Consider the following 18,301-nt stretch of genomic DNA (forward strand, 5'->3'; position numbering starts at 1 on the left):
TCGGGTTAATGTTGACTGTGATGGGGCTCCAGACTCCTATAACTCTAAGTATCCCTGCTATTACCTCCATCTTATTCCATTTCCCTTTCCAAAGATAAAAAGATCTATTGCACACAGGTGTAAGAATATGAAACAGTAAAAAAAAAAATGTCTGCAGATATTTCCTTTCTTTTCCAGGTTGTATCTGGAAGATCTATACATTCTGCTGAAAATACAAACTGTCAAAAGAAATGGTTCAGTCCTGTAGGTAAGAGATGTCTCTCTACAACTCTTCTACTCTGTTCTCTAGATGGTTTATTTGTGGATCTTCCTGAAACCAACATAAGGGTAGGAATATGGGAATCCTCCAGACATTATCTTTCTTGACTATGTGTTTGAGCCAAGTCCTGCACTGTGTATTTACCTAAAGCGAAAAGAACAAATCTCCCAAGAGCTGTGCAAGTTATAACAATAGATTTCATTAAAATTGCAAGAAATATTTAACCATTTAAAATGAAACTAAGGTATAATATCTCGTCACAATTCAAAAGCACATTCTAAAGTTGGGATCCACAGGTGGTAAAGACAACGCCTGACTTAGCAGCTGTTCTCTGTATGTTAGAACTCCACTCCTGATACTCACTGCTGAAGTCTGTGCCTGGAATAGCCACCTGTCAGTTAAGGTCTTGGTGCCTGGAATAGCCACCTGTCTGTTAAGGTCTTGGTGCTCAGTTTGGCTCTCTGAAGATGCAGTAGAAACTTCAGGAGCTGAGCTTTAATGGGATGGAGTTAGATGGCCAAGGGTGTATCCTTGAAAGGGAAAGGGAGGGCCAGTTCCTTCTTCCTCCTCCTATTTTCTATCTCCCAGCCATGAATTGAACAGTTTTGTTTTTTTTTTTTTCCATGTACTCATGCCAAGATCCACTGACTCACCAGAGGTCAAAGCCAAGAGTGCTATTGAATCGCTGATGAAAACATATAAACTGGAAATCAAAATAAAATCTTTCCTCTTTATAAGTTGATTTTCTATGGTATTTTAATGGTAGAAAACTAGCATACTTGCCCAAACACGTGGCTATTATTAATATATAAGGTAGGTACAGAGCCCAGTTCAATTCCAAGGATTCAACATCAAGAGTTTGTCGGGCAACCTTCACAAGTAATTCCACCTGCCATCTACCCCTAGTACTTATCCAGTATCTTAAAATACAACATATTGTGTCATTTTTCTGAAAAGTGGAACAAATGTCATTAAGGCTGATTCAGTAATCTCACAATAGACCTAGGTAGATCTATGTGCTTCTAAGATTTTGCTTCTGTCAAAATGCAATTGAAAACTTACAGTTGGTGAATGGAGATAGTGAAAGCAAGGTGAGAAACCAAGAGACACTTAGGCTGGAGTCCCATTATTTCAGCGATGCATATGCTAATTTTAACACATGGCCATTTTGCAGGAGAGAAAACTAAGCTTTAGAGGTAATTTGTCAATACCAGTTCATTAGCAAGAAGCCAGTTTGACATTAGATGTTCTGATTTTGAAGATTGTGCTTGATGGTATTGTATCTTTTCAGAAAGAGGACAAATGGTAGGTCTAATGAGTTTCCCTCAGGTTGCTTAATGAAAGCTTTTTCTAAACTAAAACTCTATTAGCCTTAGGGAAAAGAAACAGATACAACTGATCACACTACTAGATCTGAGAACACCACTATAACATATTAACGGCCCCCAATTAAGACCGTAGTCGTGAGTTAATGAACAAGCCATTAGGCAGAAACAGTAGTATAAATGCAAGCTTGTGTCTATTAATCTGTTCCCTATAAGCCATTAGCCCCAACAAATGTAAAGCTAAATAATTTCAAGGTCTCATCAAAACAATTGTGGTATTGCCCAAGTATTTATATCCACATGATCATTTACAACCTAGATTTCCTTATTCTTGTCAAGAGATTATACAGCCCTATTGAAATATAATTTATATAATACATCTATAAAGGTTATTTTTTCCATGAACTAGAAAATAGAAGGTTAATTTGAGACATGGAACGGAAAAACTACCAATGTGTCTATTCAACAAGTATTGCATCCTTTCCAGGCAAAAGGGAGATAGCTATTCTACTCTGCAGCAGCTGGACTGCACTATGACAGTAGAGTCTTTCTCTGTGGGAATTTTATCAAAGCCTCTAATACTTTGGTTTACAATTCTCAACAAAGCTGCTTATGATCACCTGTAGAAGTTTTGAAATGTGTGTGCTTCTACCAGGGTCCCTGACCTCATTCCTTTAACTAGATCACTCTAAGCATAGACTTTTCTATCGTGTTTTTTGTTTGTTTGTGTTTGTTTCTAATGTACATTGGGAGGAAAGTGAGGATCCAAATTTTACTTCCAACTTACAAGAAAACAGAAGTCAAAGATAAGTAGCTTTTCCAACAAGACATATGACTAAGGAAAGAGCGGAGAGATTAGCGCATCAACATAAATCTGCTGTTTCTTAAGCCGGTGCTTTAGCCCCTGCTACCATGTAGATAGCGGCAGCATATCAACTCCTTGAAATCCTTGACATTTTGGTTGTGAGCCTAGCCTTTAAGGCTGAACCATTTCTCCATCCAGCCCATCCTGGCAATTACTCTTACCACAGGTTTGCAGTTCTCAAGTGTGATCTAATCAGGAGATGTGTAAAGTCAAAACCCTGTCCATAATGATACCCAGGTAATAGTCTCCTTTTGAATCCCCATTCTTTGTCCAGGAGACAGTAGAGTATTCTGGGGTTCAGATGGCCTATAATATCACAAAACCTCACACGCAGAGCACACATCGTCTTTTCTCATTGATCAGAATTTAAAGAGATTTACAAACATAAAACTGCTATGTTCTTAGTACAGGTTTTGTTTTCCCACAAAGATTTTACAAACGTGTGTAATATAATTTATAATTATTTGCTTGCAACTTTACATAAATTGGGACTTTGAAAGTTTCTGACTTTTGATTCTAATGTAGGAAGTATCCATAGCTAGCACAACATATATAAACAAAAGTCCCAAAGACACTCAAGAATTTATGAGATTCTAAAATAGCCTGAGACCCAATATTTGGGAAATACTGCTGCAAGTGGGCTTCAGCTTTGGGTCATTCTCTCCCATCTGGAGGTTTCTATGTCACAGTTGCTGTCAGAGGTCAATGGATGGATGGATGTCACAGGCACTGAAAACACTAGGCACCCAACTCCTACAGGCACCCCACACCCAAAGCAGCTTGTATCGCAGTGTTTTCCTGACCTCGGTTGTTCTCTGCTTTTAGTGTCTTTGTACATGGTAAGGAAAGTCAATATAGTCATAAACATGGAACAATTTCTTGTGGATCACATATGAACATCGGGAAGAGGTGAAAATATCAAACCTGGGAAAGGGTGTACAGTATTGAAACAGTATAGTGTGGTTAAGTGTAACTAATTATGTCGCCAGCTCTAGTAAAGTTAGGTTACTGATTCTGCAACTTTAAATGATTTCTGAGGAGAAAGTTCCAACTTGGTGGGAACTAAGAGAGGATAATGTCTCTGCAGGCCAAGGAAACACTAAGTGCCCAGGCTCTGAAACCAAAGTGACTGATAGTTGGAAGAGAGGAAGAGAGGAGTAAGAGGCAGGGTCAAAGAACGGCAGGACTATGATTACATTTTGCTCATACTGCAATTATGAAAGGAAATTCTTGTTGGGTCCTAAGCCAAGAAATGAGGTGAGGTGCTCTTTTTCACGCATTAAAAATAGCATCCAATATGTGGAGAACAGATGGCAAGACCTCAATAATGGAAGGGGATGAGAAAGAAGTCATTTACAAGTAAGAGTCATAGGACATGATTCTTCTTTTGCTAGAGTCAAAATCAAGCTAGGATTGCAAGTTTTAGGAGACTCACCATTGGGTTTTCATAAGTTGCTTGTTTTCAAATATTAATACAAACCACATGGATACTGATAGAAACAACATGCATACGAAGAGTTCTCTGATTGTGATAGCATTCACCATTGAGGAAAATAATGCTTAAGGGTCACAAACATGTTCACCATTATTTAAATAACTGTATCACTAAATGATAAGTGGAATTCTCCTTACATATTTATATCATAGCTATTAAATAATAGCACAGCTCTTAAAATATAGGTATGTTTAGACACATGTAACCTAAAGAATGAAAAATTTCTGTTCTATAAAAAAATGCATTCAAACTGAGTCAACCATATAACTATACTAACCTGTGAAGGCTGTCAGTGGAATGACTTGCATATTCTGGCGAGAATCTACAGAAGTGTTGAACAGCAAATATCTGTTGTTTCTCTCTACATTGGGACAATATCATCAAGCAGGGGCTCAATGACACAAAGCTGCCAATTGTGTCACACGAGGAAAGACAAAAAAGTAAAGGACAGAGCCCATAAGGTTTAAAAGCAAACTCTTCTTTCTAGTAATCTAAAGTCCTATCAACAGGGCTTTGGAGAAAATGAGTGAATACAGCTGTGTGCCTGGCTTTTTAATTAGAGTGAGGAGACGTGCTTCATCTGTGCATCTTTCTTAAAGCACAAGCCTTGTGGCATGCTTCCTTCATTGTCTCCTGAGCAGGCTCCTCCATGTTCTACAAAACAAGAGGCAGTCAGCCACATATGCACATACACACAGCTAGGTGCATGTACACATACATACATGCAGACAAACAAACATGCACACATAGGTGGGTGTACACACCTGCACACACAGAGACAAACAAATACATGCCCATGTTCATGTACATACACATACACTGGTGCATTTGTGCACAGAGAGAAACACATACACACAGGTGCATGTATACACACATACACATACATAGATGGATATCATACAAAGCAGGTCAACTTCAGTAAACTGTATTTAACAAATGCCAAAATAGACCTGTATATCCAAACTTTAACATTTTTTTTTAAAGATTTACTTATTTATTATATATAAGTACACCGTAGCTGTGTTCAGGCACCCCAGAAGAGGGCATCAGATCTAATTATGGATGGTTGTGAGCCACAATGTGGTTGCTGGGATTTGAACTCAGGACCTTCAGAAGAGCAGTCAATGCTCTTTACCGCTGAGCCATCTCTCCAGCTCCAAACTTTAAAGTTTTATAAAATACATCTTCGCAGATGCTTAAAGATTTTATTATTTCAAAGAAACCCTATTTGGAATCAAAAGCTTAACATTGAAAACCTTAATTGCAGAGAATCTCTGTGATTTTTTATTTTTTATTTTTTTGCTTGAGTTGTGTTTGTACTTGGTGTTCTTCCTGTCTCAGATCTGATGAACCACAAGGAATGGGTTTATGTATCTTAGAGAATTCTAAAATCAAAGGCACTGAGCAATGACCACTCATAGGAGAAATATGGAGTATTGCTACAAACTCATTCTGATGCCAGATATGCTTTTTATTGCTTTTATTTCTTATGGTAAATATCCCTATTTTGCTGTCAAGAAAAAAGTAAAACATCTCAGCTAATTGCATTTTTCATTCTCATAGATCAGATGAGGCTGCAGAGAGCAGAGATCAGTGGATTCATCCTGACCTGCGTCCCCTTCCCCTTTCCGTTTTAAATGTTCTACTTCATGCTTTGAAAGTTCTTTTTGAGGCTTCAATATTTTATTCAAGATATATTTTAAATGATGCTAATTAAAGTATTTGAGAGGGAAGAGATAATTCCATACAAAACAGGAGACTCTAAAATGTATCCATTAAGCTGGGAGAAAGACAGAGAGTGTTTGTTAGTTTAACATAACAGAAGTCATTTTAGATCCCTACTGTTGCCATGGTGTGACCACAATCACCTGCCCAGCTCAGAGCTGGAGATCACAGCAGCTATATCATAATCTGGTGCAATGTCAGAAAAAAAGGAATTGAAAAGGAAGAAGGGGAGGAGGAGAAAGATGGTGGAGGAGGATGAGGGGAGGAGGAAGAGAAAGAAGAAGAAGAACAAGAAGAACAAGAAGAACAAGAAGAGGAACAAGAAGAACAAGAAGAACAAGAAGAAGAAGAAGAAATGACACTACACACAAGGAAAAATTAAGTCCTGAATGACTGGCTCTACAATGTCCACTGTCTCCACTCTAAAATGGCACACCAGAAATAGCTAACCACACCTTGAATACTACTTTTACCATAAAACAGGTAACTGTTGGGCCTGGAAAAGATCAGGATACGACTATCTGTCTAAAAAGTCCCCATCACATAGGTGTGCGTGTGCTTCCCAGCAGATAGGATTGGGAAACCAGGGTCACAATTTCATCTATGGACTCATTACAGATTTACAAAAGGCCTGGAAATTCTCAGCCTCCATTTCAGCCTGTCATCTCTATGGGAGCTCTTTCCCAACCAGTTCTATGGCTAAAAGAAGCTTCTGGAACGGGCTTTCTGCTGTACCTCAAAGTGAGTCAACCTTAGCCAGGGAGCTAATGTGGTATTTCTCAATTCTCAAGTTCCTAATTCACAAGGTTAAAAGGTACACTAAATTCTGAAGGTATCTATGTTACAAAATATTTCAAAATTGATGAATGTACAATATTCACTTATTCTTGAAATTCCAATCCTAGGTCAAGTTTGTAGATTACAGACTGATGACTTCGCCACCCAGCTGAGCTGGTAGTCTCAGTCTGATACCTGGCTATAGCAGTGGTTCTCAAAACTGTGGGTTGTGACCATTTTCAGGGGTGGGCATGAATTGGGGGTGGGTGGGTCCAACGACCCTTTTCTCAGAGGTTACGTAAGGCCATCAGAAATAGCAGACATTTACATATCAATTCATACCAGTTATGAATTAGCAATGAGTTACAGTTATGAATTAGCAATAAAATAATTTTATGGTTGGGAGTCACCATGACATGCTCTGTTAAACTGTCACATTAGGAAGGTTGATGACTGCTGTTTCAGGGTCTGAGTGTACCCTAAGCCAATCAGTTGTTCATATTGTTCACATTGTACAGTTGTTCACATGGGCTGAAAAGCAGGCATTGGAATTCACCTGACACTTATTTCCGAAACATGTTACTGTTTTCTGCTGTCCAGGCAGGACTGGACTCAGTCTCCAACCTTCTTGTTCACCTTCTGGTAACAGGAGCCACCAAACCGTCCCATCATTCAGATTGATATGAAGCTGGAATTCGTCCATCTTGTTGCAAACTGTGAAGTTGCTCTGGGTCACTCAGAACTTCATGGTTTCAACATCCATCCCATAGCTAGCCAGCCAGTTCTCATGGCCAAGCAACAGCATGTCCAAGATGGAGAGCCCAGTGATGTCAAAGTCCCCATCACAAACCCAGGTGTTCTACTTGTCTTGATTTTAGCATTTTCCTCCAGTGTTAGGCCAGAAGTATGAACTGAAGGTAAGCTTCAATAAGCTGGTCTTCCACAGTGATCTTGGTGTCCAGAGAGATGTGTGTGTTCTACTTGTCAATGTCAACTAGCATACAGTCCACCTGTACTTGATTTCCAGACTGCCATTTGGTACTCTCCATGTTGGCACAGCTTGAGCTGATAAATTCCAACCAAAAAACAAATTTTTGGCCTTTGCTTTCAAATCAAGTTTTATTAAGCCAAAGTTATAGCCCTTGGTGAAGAGATTCCTGGCAGACTTGCCAAGAGCAGCATAAGTGACAGGCACAGCCATCCTCTCAGAGACAGTGATGGAGGGAGCCATCGCACCCACTGCCAGGACCCAATTCTTTGAAAGTTTTGAATATAGTACTCAAAATGATATTTTAAATCCCCTCTTCCCCAGCTTCTAAAGAGTCTCAGCTCCCAAGGCAGCTGATGACTCCAAGGAAACACCATCTTCTGGACACACAGGACAGCTGTACATACAAACTCACAGCAGCTGTGACACTGTGTACAAAACCCTTGCAAGCATAAGCCAGATCTAATCCCAGCCAGGAGAAAGGATTGGACACACAATCTCACCCACAAGACATCGAGTTCCTGGAAATTGACAGCTGCTAGGAAAGGGAGAGATACTTTCCCCAGGGGTGACATCTGAAGCCTTTTGATTTTTTTAAGAACAATGCCACATAGTAAATGTTTAACTGTTGACTTTCAGAAGCTAGGATGGAATGTTATGAGCGATCTGTTATGTACCTGTCAACATCTCAAGTAGAGGTAGCATACTATTGACCTGATATTACCAACTAGAGAGTAGGCAGAAATGTGTGTGATCAGCTCTTACAAGAACAGGGCTCTTACAAGCATGTTCTAATACCTAATATATGATCACATGGTCCAGTGGTAGGGATGTCTGTGTGAGGCCTATCCAATGAGATTCTGGTGTCTTAGGAGACTGCCCCGGTTACCACAGGCTTTTACATAGAAAACTTAGCATACAACTACATTTTAATGTATAATCTTCGCATCTTATGTGTCACAAGTTAAGATTATGCCTTAGAGGTTAAGAGAGGGGGGTATGAGAGGAGGGAGTCATGTGGGGGTGGACTGAGAGGAAAGGGGGTTACTGAGATTGGAATGTAAAGTGAATAAATAAATACATTGATTGAAAATATGATCATGTCCCTAAAACCAGTAATTTTAATTAAATTATTATTCAGTAGACTAAAGATGCTTAGCTAAGATGTACCCAGCACGGTCTTCTCAATCAGATTCCTAAGAAGTCTTTTCAAACCAATGGAAACTTTGGTCATGGGAAAGAGACACACGCACTGCAAGAATCTGGCTTACTAGAACTGGTCTCATGACATATCTGGGCCCAGGGTCAGTGTTAAGCATCTTGGCAATAAGTGCTGCATGCTTCAAAATTTTCTCTATCTTTGGAGTGTCTCACTAAGAGCTTTGGAAACCACAGTTCAGGCTCTATTCCCGTGTTTAGAAAAGTCATCTCACACAAGGTCTCAGAAAAAAAAGGGAAAGAAATTACCCCGACACTGCTAGTCCATAAATGGTTTATACTTTATAGGTGAGTGTCAAAATGAATAGAAAAATCTTCCATTAAGGAATTTTAAAATGTTTTACCAATTAATAAGAGAGGTTATTTTTTAAATATATTGACCATAGTGATAATATCATCTCTAGGAGACAAAGGTAAATTCTAGTGTATCTGATTTACATACAATTAGTATAGTGTATCGGAATCAGTATAATTAGTCCCAATCTAGCTTTGTCTTTGTTTTATTTCTGTGTGTGTGTGTTGTTTTTACTTGTTTAACAAAGCAAAAACATAGCTTTTTGTTACTGTTTCAGAAACATCAGATGATTTTAATAATAGAGGAAGAAAATATATAACCTGTAATAAGATTATTTATTTATTTATTTATTTATTTATTTTAAAATAAAGCAGCAGGAGTAACTAACTATCAGTAAACATTTAGAACAGGTTGTGTAAGGAGAGTTAAATGAGTAGCTTTTATGGGACATACCAATATTCATGAAAAGAACAGCGTGATAGAAAAGTGCTAAATGCTAATTGTGCTATCCCTTGTCTTTCTGACAGTAAGCATTCTCACAGGTAGGAAGCAATCTTATTTTCATGTAAGTTCTCATATAATCTGTGAATTCGAGGACCTGTTGCTGTATTTGTTGACCTTCTATATTCATCCTTGCAAAGATATCTATTTGAGTCTTTTATCCTTAAAAATACTTTTATTTTCATTAATCATTAGGGAAATGAAAATCAAAACAACCCTGAGATTTCACCTCACACCAGTCAGAATGGCTAAGGTCAAAAACTCAGGAGACAGCAGGCATTGGCGAGTATGTGGAAAAAGAGGAACACTCCTCCACTGCTGGTGGAATTGTAAGATGGTGCAACCACTTTGGAGGAGGAGTCTGGCGGTTCCTCAGAAAACTGGGGATGGCACTTCCGGAGGACCCTGCTATACCACTCCTGGGCATATATCCAGAGGATTCCCCAGCATGTAATAAGGACACATGCTCTACTATGTTCATAGCAACTCTATTTGTAGTAGCCAGAAGCTGGAAACAACCCAGGTGTCCCTCAACAGAGGAATGAATACAAAAAATGTGGTATATTTACACAATGGAGTGCTATTCAGCCATTAGAAACAATAAATTCATGAAATTCATAGACAAATGGATGGAGCTGGAGAACATCATACTAAGTGAGGTAACCCAGTCTCAAAAGATCAGTCATGGTATGTACTCACTGATAAGTGGATAATAACCTAGAAACTTGGAATACCCAAGAAATAATCCACATAGTAAATGATGTCCAAAAAGAACAGAGGAGTGGCCCCTGGTTCTGGAAAAACTCAGTGCAACAGTATAGGGGAATACCAGAACAGGGAAGTGGGAAGGAGTTGATGGAGGAAGAGGGGGAGGGAAGAGGGCTTATGGGACTTGTGGGAGTGGGGACCCAGAAAATGGGAAATCATTTGAAATGTAAATAAAGAATACATTGAATTAAAAAAATAAAATGGTAAAAAGATAAAAAAAATACTTTTATTTGTATGTATGCATGTATGCGAGTACATGCTGTGTGTGTGCACGCGCACGCACGTGTGTGTGTGTGTGTGTGTGTGTGTGTGTGTGTGTGTGTATGTATGTATTCACATGTATGAGCATCTGGGTAGAAGCCAGAGAACAGTTTGTAGGAGTCAGTTGTCTCCACCATATGAGTCCTGGATACTGAACCCAGTCAGCAAGTTCTTTTACCCTCTGAGCTATCTCACCAGCACTTTTTGTCCATTTCTAGATTAGATGGTTGTGCTATTTGCCTTATGCTATTAAGTTATGAGTTTTCTTTTACATATCTCTTACATATTTTGCCCATTAACCCCTGTTACACACACACACACACACACACACACACACCATTTTTCTAATATATAGACTGCCTTTTCATTTTCTTAGTGACAAGTCTTTCAATAATGGCTAGAATAATTTAAAAAGTCACTACACGTTTAGAAAACACAAGCTGATGCCCAGTTAGAATTTTTCCTTGTTATACCTCCCAGGAATAGGACTTAAAAGTCAAGTAGTTAGTGTTCTGCCTGCTGCTTCCTGGGAAAGAATGCAGGGGGAAAAGAATGTCTTTTAGAGGATCTGCAAATTCCCAAAGCAGCAGGAGAAGTTATAAAAAGAAAGGCATTTGTCTATTTCCATGGGAACATCTTCATGACTGTGGTTATCTTTATTGAGTAGTGAAAAAAGAAAGAAAGAAAGAAAGAAAGAAAGAAAGAAAGAAAGAGAGAGAGAGAGAGAGAGAGAGAGAGAGAGAGAGAGAAGGGAGAGAGGGAAAGAGGGAGGGAAGGAAGGAAGGAAGGAAGGAAGGAAGGAAGGAAGGAAGGAAGGAAGGAAGGAAGGAAGGAAGGAAGAAACAAAGAAAGAAGGAAAAGAAATCTATTGAACAGCTACCTAACATTTGTGTGGGCAAAGCATTCTTTTTTTCCTAACTTCTAATACTGCATGGTGTGTGTGTGTGTGTGTATGTGTGTATGTCTGTGTGTCTGTGTGTCTGTGTGTGTGTGGTATATGTTGTGAATGTACAATTTTATATAAGTGTGTATATGTTTGTGTGTCTCTATGTGTGCATGTCTGTGTGGCATATGTGTGTATGTATATGTTTGAGTATTATGTGTGTGAGTTTATCAATGTATGTTTTTGTCTTTGTGCATACTTGTTTGTGTATGTGACCGTCTGTATGTATGTGTGTGTGGTTTGACAATGTATGTATAGGTTTGCTTGCTTGTGTATGTCTATGTGTGTGATTGTATGTGGATATGTGGATATTATGTGTTTGAGTTTGGTGCATAGATTTGTACAGCTGCTTTTCTCCTTCTGTTTTTACATGTTCACAATACCTCCAGGACACTGAACTCAGGTCACCGACCAGTCTGCTACTTCCTTTACCCATTGAGCCATGGTGCCCACTGTGCTGACTTCTCAACCACCCTTTGTCAAAGAGCATGCCCTTTGCAGTTCAGTCATTAGCAGTAACTGTAGGTTTTACTCCTTAGAACCCACTGCTTCCTTTCAGTTCTTGAGAGATGTGCATCCCATATGCCAGAAGAAATGTGCTGTCAGCCAAATGGGTACTCACCTGCATTCCCTGTCTCAGTAAGTGTCTGATGTTCTATATTCTCAAATACTAAAATGAAATCTGGAATATAAAAACAAAGCCACTAAAGTCCTTGGAAATCAGAAAAAATTAATAAGAAACTACAGAATGTGAAGACAGGAGAATCAACTAACTTTTAAATGTGTTTGATTAGACACATTTGTTTGTGCATTTATTAGACAGAGAACTGCTAAATTGCTTAGATGGAATTTTATGACTACCCACAATATCAACTCAGTGAAAGTACTATCTGGGGGATAATAATGCAGTTTGACCAAAACTTGTGTGAGTCTTTTCCCCATAGAACCTCTGCCTCTGCCGCAGAAACAATCACTGTCCTGAACAGGGTTCCTGTCTTTCCTCTAGAGTAATATCACAAACCAATATGCCCGAGGCTAAAGTGTTGATGTTTGCTAATTATTTGTATACCCAGCCAAAACCACGCGCACACACTGAACACATCTTATTCATACATCTTTTGAAAGTTGCTAACATTATCTATACAGCTAAGGTATCTTTTTACTGGCAGATGTAAATTTTTTCTGTGACTATAGGTAGTGTTCCATCCCTATTTTTTGGGTGGATATTTGATTCATTTTATTGTAGTAATTGCATTGCAATTAAAAATAACCTGATGCTATAAAATTCTTTTGCATGGGTCTAAGGACCATGCACAAATAACTTTCTAACAGAGAGACTCAAGACAATAATGCTACATTTCTTCAGCCCTCACACCAGTAATTGGACTCATGATTGCTCACAATGGCTTACTTTAAGAACACCTAGTCATATGAAAGTTTCAGGTCTTCATCTGTTTTGGAAATTGTTGGAACTAGTTTTCTTGTCAGCTGTGGGGAGGGGATTGCTTCTTACTGTAATTTCAATGAGGCTGACTGCCACCTGATTATTGGGTATTTGAGATTTCCCTTTTGGAATGTGTGGGGTTCAAGTCTCCTGCTCTTTCCCCCTACAGTTGACTTGCTTGTGCTCATCTAGAAGGGTCTTGTATATGTAAATGGTTCTTTGTCCTTTGTCTCTAATATTTGTTGTGAAGGCTTTCCTCATTCTATAACTTGTCTTTTGACTCCTTGTGATTCTTTTGCACCTGGCTCAGAAATTGTGTTTGATAACATTATGACATAGCAGAGCAAATGAACAAAGAATAATAAATAAACAATAATGTGTTATCCCATTTATACCTCTAAATAATCGCTTCTTGAAAGTGCATCCAATATCATTTATTCCCTATGATTCTCTGTTTTAGTAGTGGCCCATCAATACATACATATCTAGTTTAAGCTATATAAGATCAGAATTGCCTTTGCAGAGGCTTTTGCATTTTTTTCATGTATTTCAAAGATTCCCTTCCATAAAACCTAGATCCTGAACTCCACTGTGTAAAATGCCATATGACATACAAACCTTCCAATTTCTCTAGAATTTGCAATTATAGGCAACTCACAAGGTAGATTGTGTATGGGTGTGTGTGTGTGTGTGTGTGTGTGTGTGTGTGTACAGTCTAATCATTTGCCTTAGCATACAGACCCAGCCAATGAGGGAGTTAGATTCTTTTCTTCCTTTCAAATTCAACAAAACAAGATTCTCAGTGCCTAAATACCTCACAAACACCAATTGGGCTTCACCTGTCATGAAGAACTTGCCCTTCCAGGCTCCTCCACAGCCTGAAAGCAGTGTTGAAGAGATACAATCTTCCCTTTGGCTCTCCATATCCCTGGCCTGCCCTCCTCTGTTTTGCTTTCTGTGTCTGGACCCTGATGCCTAACAAAGCTATCAAAGGAGGTTCTGCCTTTCTAAGGTATGTTACACCAGAGAGGACCTTGACAGAAGAGCAGAGGATGCCTAGGGAAGCGGGAATTTGAGATGCAGAATGCCTGCCCGCCTTCTGCTAAGTGGCTTCTGCCTCGCTGTGTGCAGTGTCCATAAGGATACTTGCTGCTCAGTTCTCTGTGTTTCCTGGAAATTCTTTCCTTCAGACCCAGGAGGGCTAATGACCCTACTATCATCAACCCGGGTAACTGTAGCGTTCCATGCTTCCACTTTGCGAGCGGTCCCTCTGTAAATTATCGCTCCTGGAATTATTCTCATTTGTGAGTGCCATCTGTTTCCTTTCGGGACTCTGACTGATCCAGATTTAATAGCCATGCATGTGTACAAAAAGAGAACGAAAACAAAGTGTTAAGTGTTAAGGTACATTACCATGATAGCTGCTCTCTCTCCAGCTCATGGATAAAGGACACAGAGGCAAACATGTTCTTTTCAGAGGAACTCAGAGAATAGTCAAGGAGCTCATCGTGTTGAGCTTTGGAGATGTATGGAATAATGAACACAAGTTATCCATCTCTCTAGAAGGACAGGTTCTCTCTACAAGGACTAGGCTATGACTGACAGCTGAATTTCATGCTGTGGGGTGGGAAAAGCACTGCCTGTGTACAGTCTCTTGAATCCTCTTGTTAACTTACCAATAGTCATCACCATACTTTGAAATTAAAAGGAGACATTACTGTAATACATTTTACTTCATGAGCCAATGACTCTTAGCTATGAACTGAAATCATAAAATTTCTCCCTCACTGTTTTTTCTTTCTTCTCTTTATCCAAAAACGATGAGAAAGACACTTGATGTTTATTCATCAATTATATACTCCAAATTATACCACTCTCTTATTTTCCCAAGCTTTGAGTATTAAATATTAACTACCTGCCCCGATTTAGTAGCTCACATACAACTAGAAGGTAATTATTAATCCCCAAAGGTAAAATTATTAGAAATTTAAATAAATATACAACAGGATGCTACGGGAAAACAATGTATTTAGATATGGGATGTCTTCTTATGGTCCGTTATTTATGGAGCACAAGTAGACACGTCTCCATGATAAGATGCAATTAATACTATAAAAATAGCATTTCAATTGATACAGCCTGTTGAATGAACTTATCAGTTGGAAATATGCAGGGTATCTGCACAGGGGAAGAACTGTCAGATGGTCTCCTCACTGAGACCCTAGAGAAAAGGAGATCTAGTTGTCCTATGATAGGAGATACACACACACACACACACACACACACAAGTCCTCTTGCTCCCCATGCATCTGCTTCTGCTGATGATGGAAAGGGTAATAGAGAAACTATGGCCAGTCAACATCTCCCACATGCATCATGGTTTCTCCCTTCCTCAGCCTACAGTGGCAGAGAACCTCAGGCTTTGTACTGCTCTGTAAGTAGCAGATGATCTGAAGACCCCTACAACACAGGTGTAAAAACACATAGGGTCTGTAACTCACAGGCCATCAAGTACTATCCGGGTTAAAACTCGGTTCTTCAGCTTTGTCAGCCTTGCTTCTGAGTTAGGACCAAGCAACTATACCTGATGAACTTAAGCCCAGGTCATTAAATCTTCATAGTTGGAGTACTGCAGCCCAGACAGCACAACACACCTGCTCACTGATGATTCTGAGTGTAAAAATTAAGTTATATTTTGAACAGAAAAGTACTTTAAATTCTATTAATAGTGTATATTTAAATATAATTATTTGATAGAAAAACCACCTTAGTCATTCCTTTGCTAACAACTAATTCTTTGTAGATAAGCAAAAGTGGATCTTTTTGTTAATGCTAGTTAATGTCTAAACTCAATCTCATATTCATATTTTTAAACATTAGATGTGATACAAAACATACACATTTTATTTCAGGTGCTAATTTAGGTTAAAGTTTTTTCATCTATAGAAGTTTCATCACCGAAGTTCTACTTGAGGTCCTTTTAAAAATATTTTATCAGAATAGGTACAGATAACAGCTTTATGGAGGTGCATTGGATTTGTGTTCCACAGAGATCATAGACTATAGTGGTTAATACATTGTGCCAGTTATTTTTCTCATTGATATAACAAAATACCAAAGAGCATATCAAAGAGACAAAGCGCTTGTTTTGGTTTACAACTAGAGGGATGCAGCCTATGAGAGATGGCAGCTGAAGGGTAGGAGTGCTGGTTACACTTCATGAACAATCCTGAAGCAAGAAAAGAAAATAAGGGTTTGTACTATGAGATCAAAGACATGCTTCCCAATTGCCTATTTCCTCCAAGTAGGCCTCACCTACTAAGCTTCTACAACCTTCCACAACAGGGCTTCCATCTGGGGACCAAATATCCAAACACATGAGCCTATAAGAGATAACTTTTTTCAATCTGCAACTGACAATCACATTTAATTCAGTGAAATTTAGCTGTAATCTGATCTGGGTGGCTATGATTAATTTATTTAGTGCCAAAGATAGACCAGATGTTTTAGGATTCCTACATTACCAAATCCTCTCAAATCCTCAGTATCCTTGGACCACACAATTTCTTTGCCTTGAGTGTGAACAAGAATTGTGTCTTGCTTCTAATGTAGAAAACAACAAAGGTGATGTGGCTCTTTTTAATGACCGTGCTGCATGGAAACTCTGATGGATGACAGCTTTATAGAGTTTAAGAATGGACATAAAGGCTGTCATTCCAGACTTAGAAAGACTCAGATTGCAAGAAACTGTGAGTAGCCTCCAAGATCTGGGATGATCTTAAGTCAAAAAGCAGCAAAATCTGGGGGTTTTGTGGAGGCAAAAGACACTGACTTTCTGTCTACAGCAGGACTGACCAAAATGGGAAAAACCCTGCTCTTGTCCAGCTGAGTTCCAAAGCAAGAAGAGAACATGTTCAATACGTTTACTCTAGCTTTTGAGGCCATGGGCAAAGAACTCAATAGGGACAAGTCTGGACATAGAGGAATTAGGAGACAGTAAATGTGTTTGGTGTTAATATACTAAGTTTGGGTTATTATACATTTGTTTTCCATGTAAAATAGCAATGTTTGAATCTTATAGTTTAGTTCTGGGCACTAAGTGAAATAATTAAATTTCTGAAGAATATACATAATTGTCTTAGGAAGATGTGAACTCAACTAAGGTTAATAGTGAAGATGGAATCAAGAATACTGAATAGCTAATAACTTGAAGAACTTAACTGCATTGTATTTGACTTTTCAAACAGTCCAAAACAAAATAGAAAATCTGGAGAAGTTGTTTTAAGGTATGCTCCCTTGTCCTTGAAAGCCTTTTCTCCATTCTTGCACCAATTGCCCACCTCTAAGGCAGAGGTTCCCTTAGTAACTCTGTACGGTGAAGAAGAAGAAATCTATTTTAAGCCTACAATAGCTAAAGCAATGTTTGCAACATAATCACCACTTCTGCCAAAATGTAAGAATTTTTCCATATTTGTACAAGAGGATAAATTAAAATTATAGAGAAATATTTATAACAAAAACAAGTTCATAACACATAAAACTTTCAAAATAGGCTTCGTCCATTTAGAATAGAGAAATCCCATTGCAAAAGACCTCATTTTCCTTAATAGCCATGTGAACTGGCTTGCTTTCAGCCTGAATCTCTGAAAGTGAGCTTTATTTATTACTCTCATTTTGATTTCAGATCACTTTAATTACCAATAAAAAACAAGCACCAATACAGAATGGGATATTACTTATGTGGATGTTTTTAAAGTTAGAATAGATAGTGGCCTCATTCCAAAGGTTCTATAAAACATTTTTATAAGTAAATTATTATCATAAAATTTTTGTAAACTCTCTTTTACTAATAGAGAAAAAGCAAAGAAAAGAATGTTTAAGGTCTTAAAGTTTATATAAGAAAAAATCAGAATATTTACCTAAACCTATAAAGTGCTATCCATACCTCAATTTAGTTACTAGAATCATGACTGAGAATATGAAGGACTTCATATTCTTGTACAGATACACAAGAGAACATTTGAATATTAGCAGCATCAGAGCTTATGTGAAACAGTTCTGTGGTCCTGATTTATCACTCGGAAACCAAGAGTATGCTTTGTAGTACAACCTGATGAACAAGAACATGTAAAGTGCTCTGCCAACCGATGAAGTCTACAGGGATCTCAATAACTGACTAGACTTTATAGCCCACCCCATTTCATGTTGACAAAAATAAAGATGTTCAAGAGATGGAGGAAGAGACAGGGCCAAGCATTTATCTAATGGATAATAAGACAATCCTTTACTTCTGAGTTCACATAAATCTCCATACCTATGGAAGCTTTAAAAGTCCTCCTGAAAGTTTATAATAAATCAAACTAATATAAATTGGCCTTTCTCTAAACTTGGAAATTGGAGTTTAGCCTATGTTTTTACTAATGAATTCTATAGGCAG

General features: G+C 38.4%; 1 protein-coding gene and 1 pseudogene across 11 annotated transcripts in view; both read right to left on the reverse strand.

The window, feature by feature from the left end:
- Inpp4b (inositol polyphosphate-4-phosphatase type II B) overlaps positions 1-18,301 on the reverse strand; it is a 762,101-nt gene that overhangs the window by 277,001 nt on the left and 466,799 nt on the right. The window lies entirely within an intron of this gene.
- On the reverse strand, positions 6,996-7,647 carry LOC127672127 (voltage-dependent anion-selective channel protein 1-like; annotated as a pseudogene).

The sequence above is a fragment of the Apodemus sylvaticus genome, chromosome 21 (genome assembly GCF_947179515.1).
Source record: "Apodemus sylvaticus chromosome 21, mApoSyl1.1, whole genome shotgun sequence".
In the NCBI taxonomy this organism is placed as follows: Eukaryota; Metazoa; Chordata; class Mammalia; order Rodentia; family Muridae; genus Apodemus; species Apodemus sylvaticus.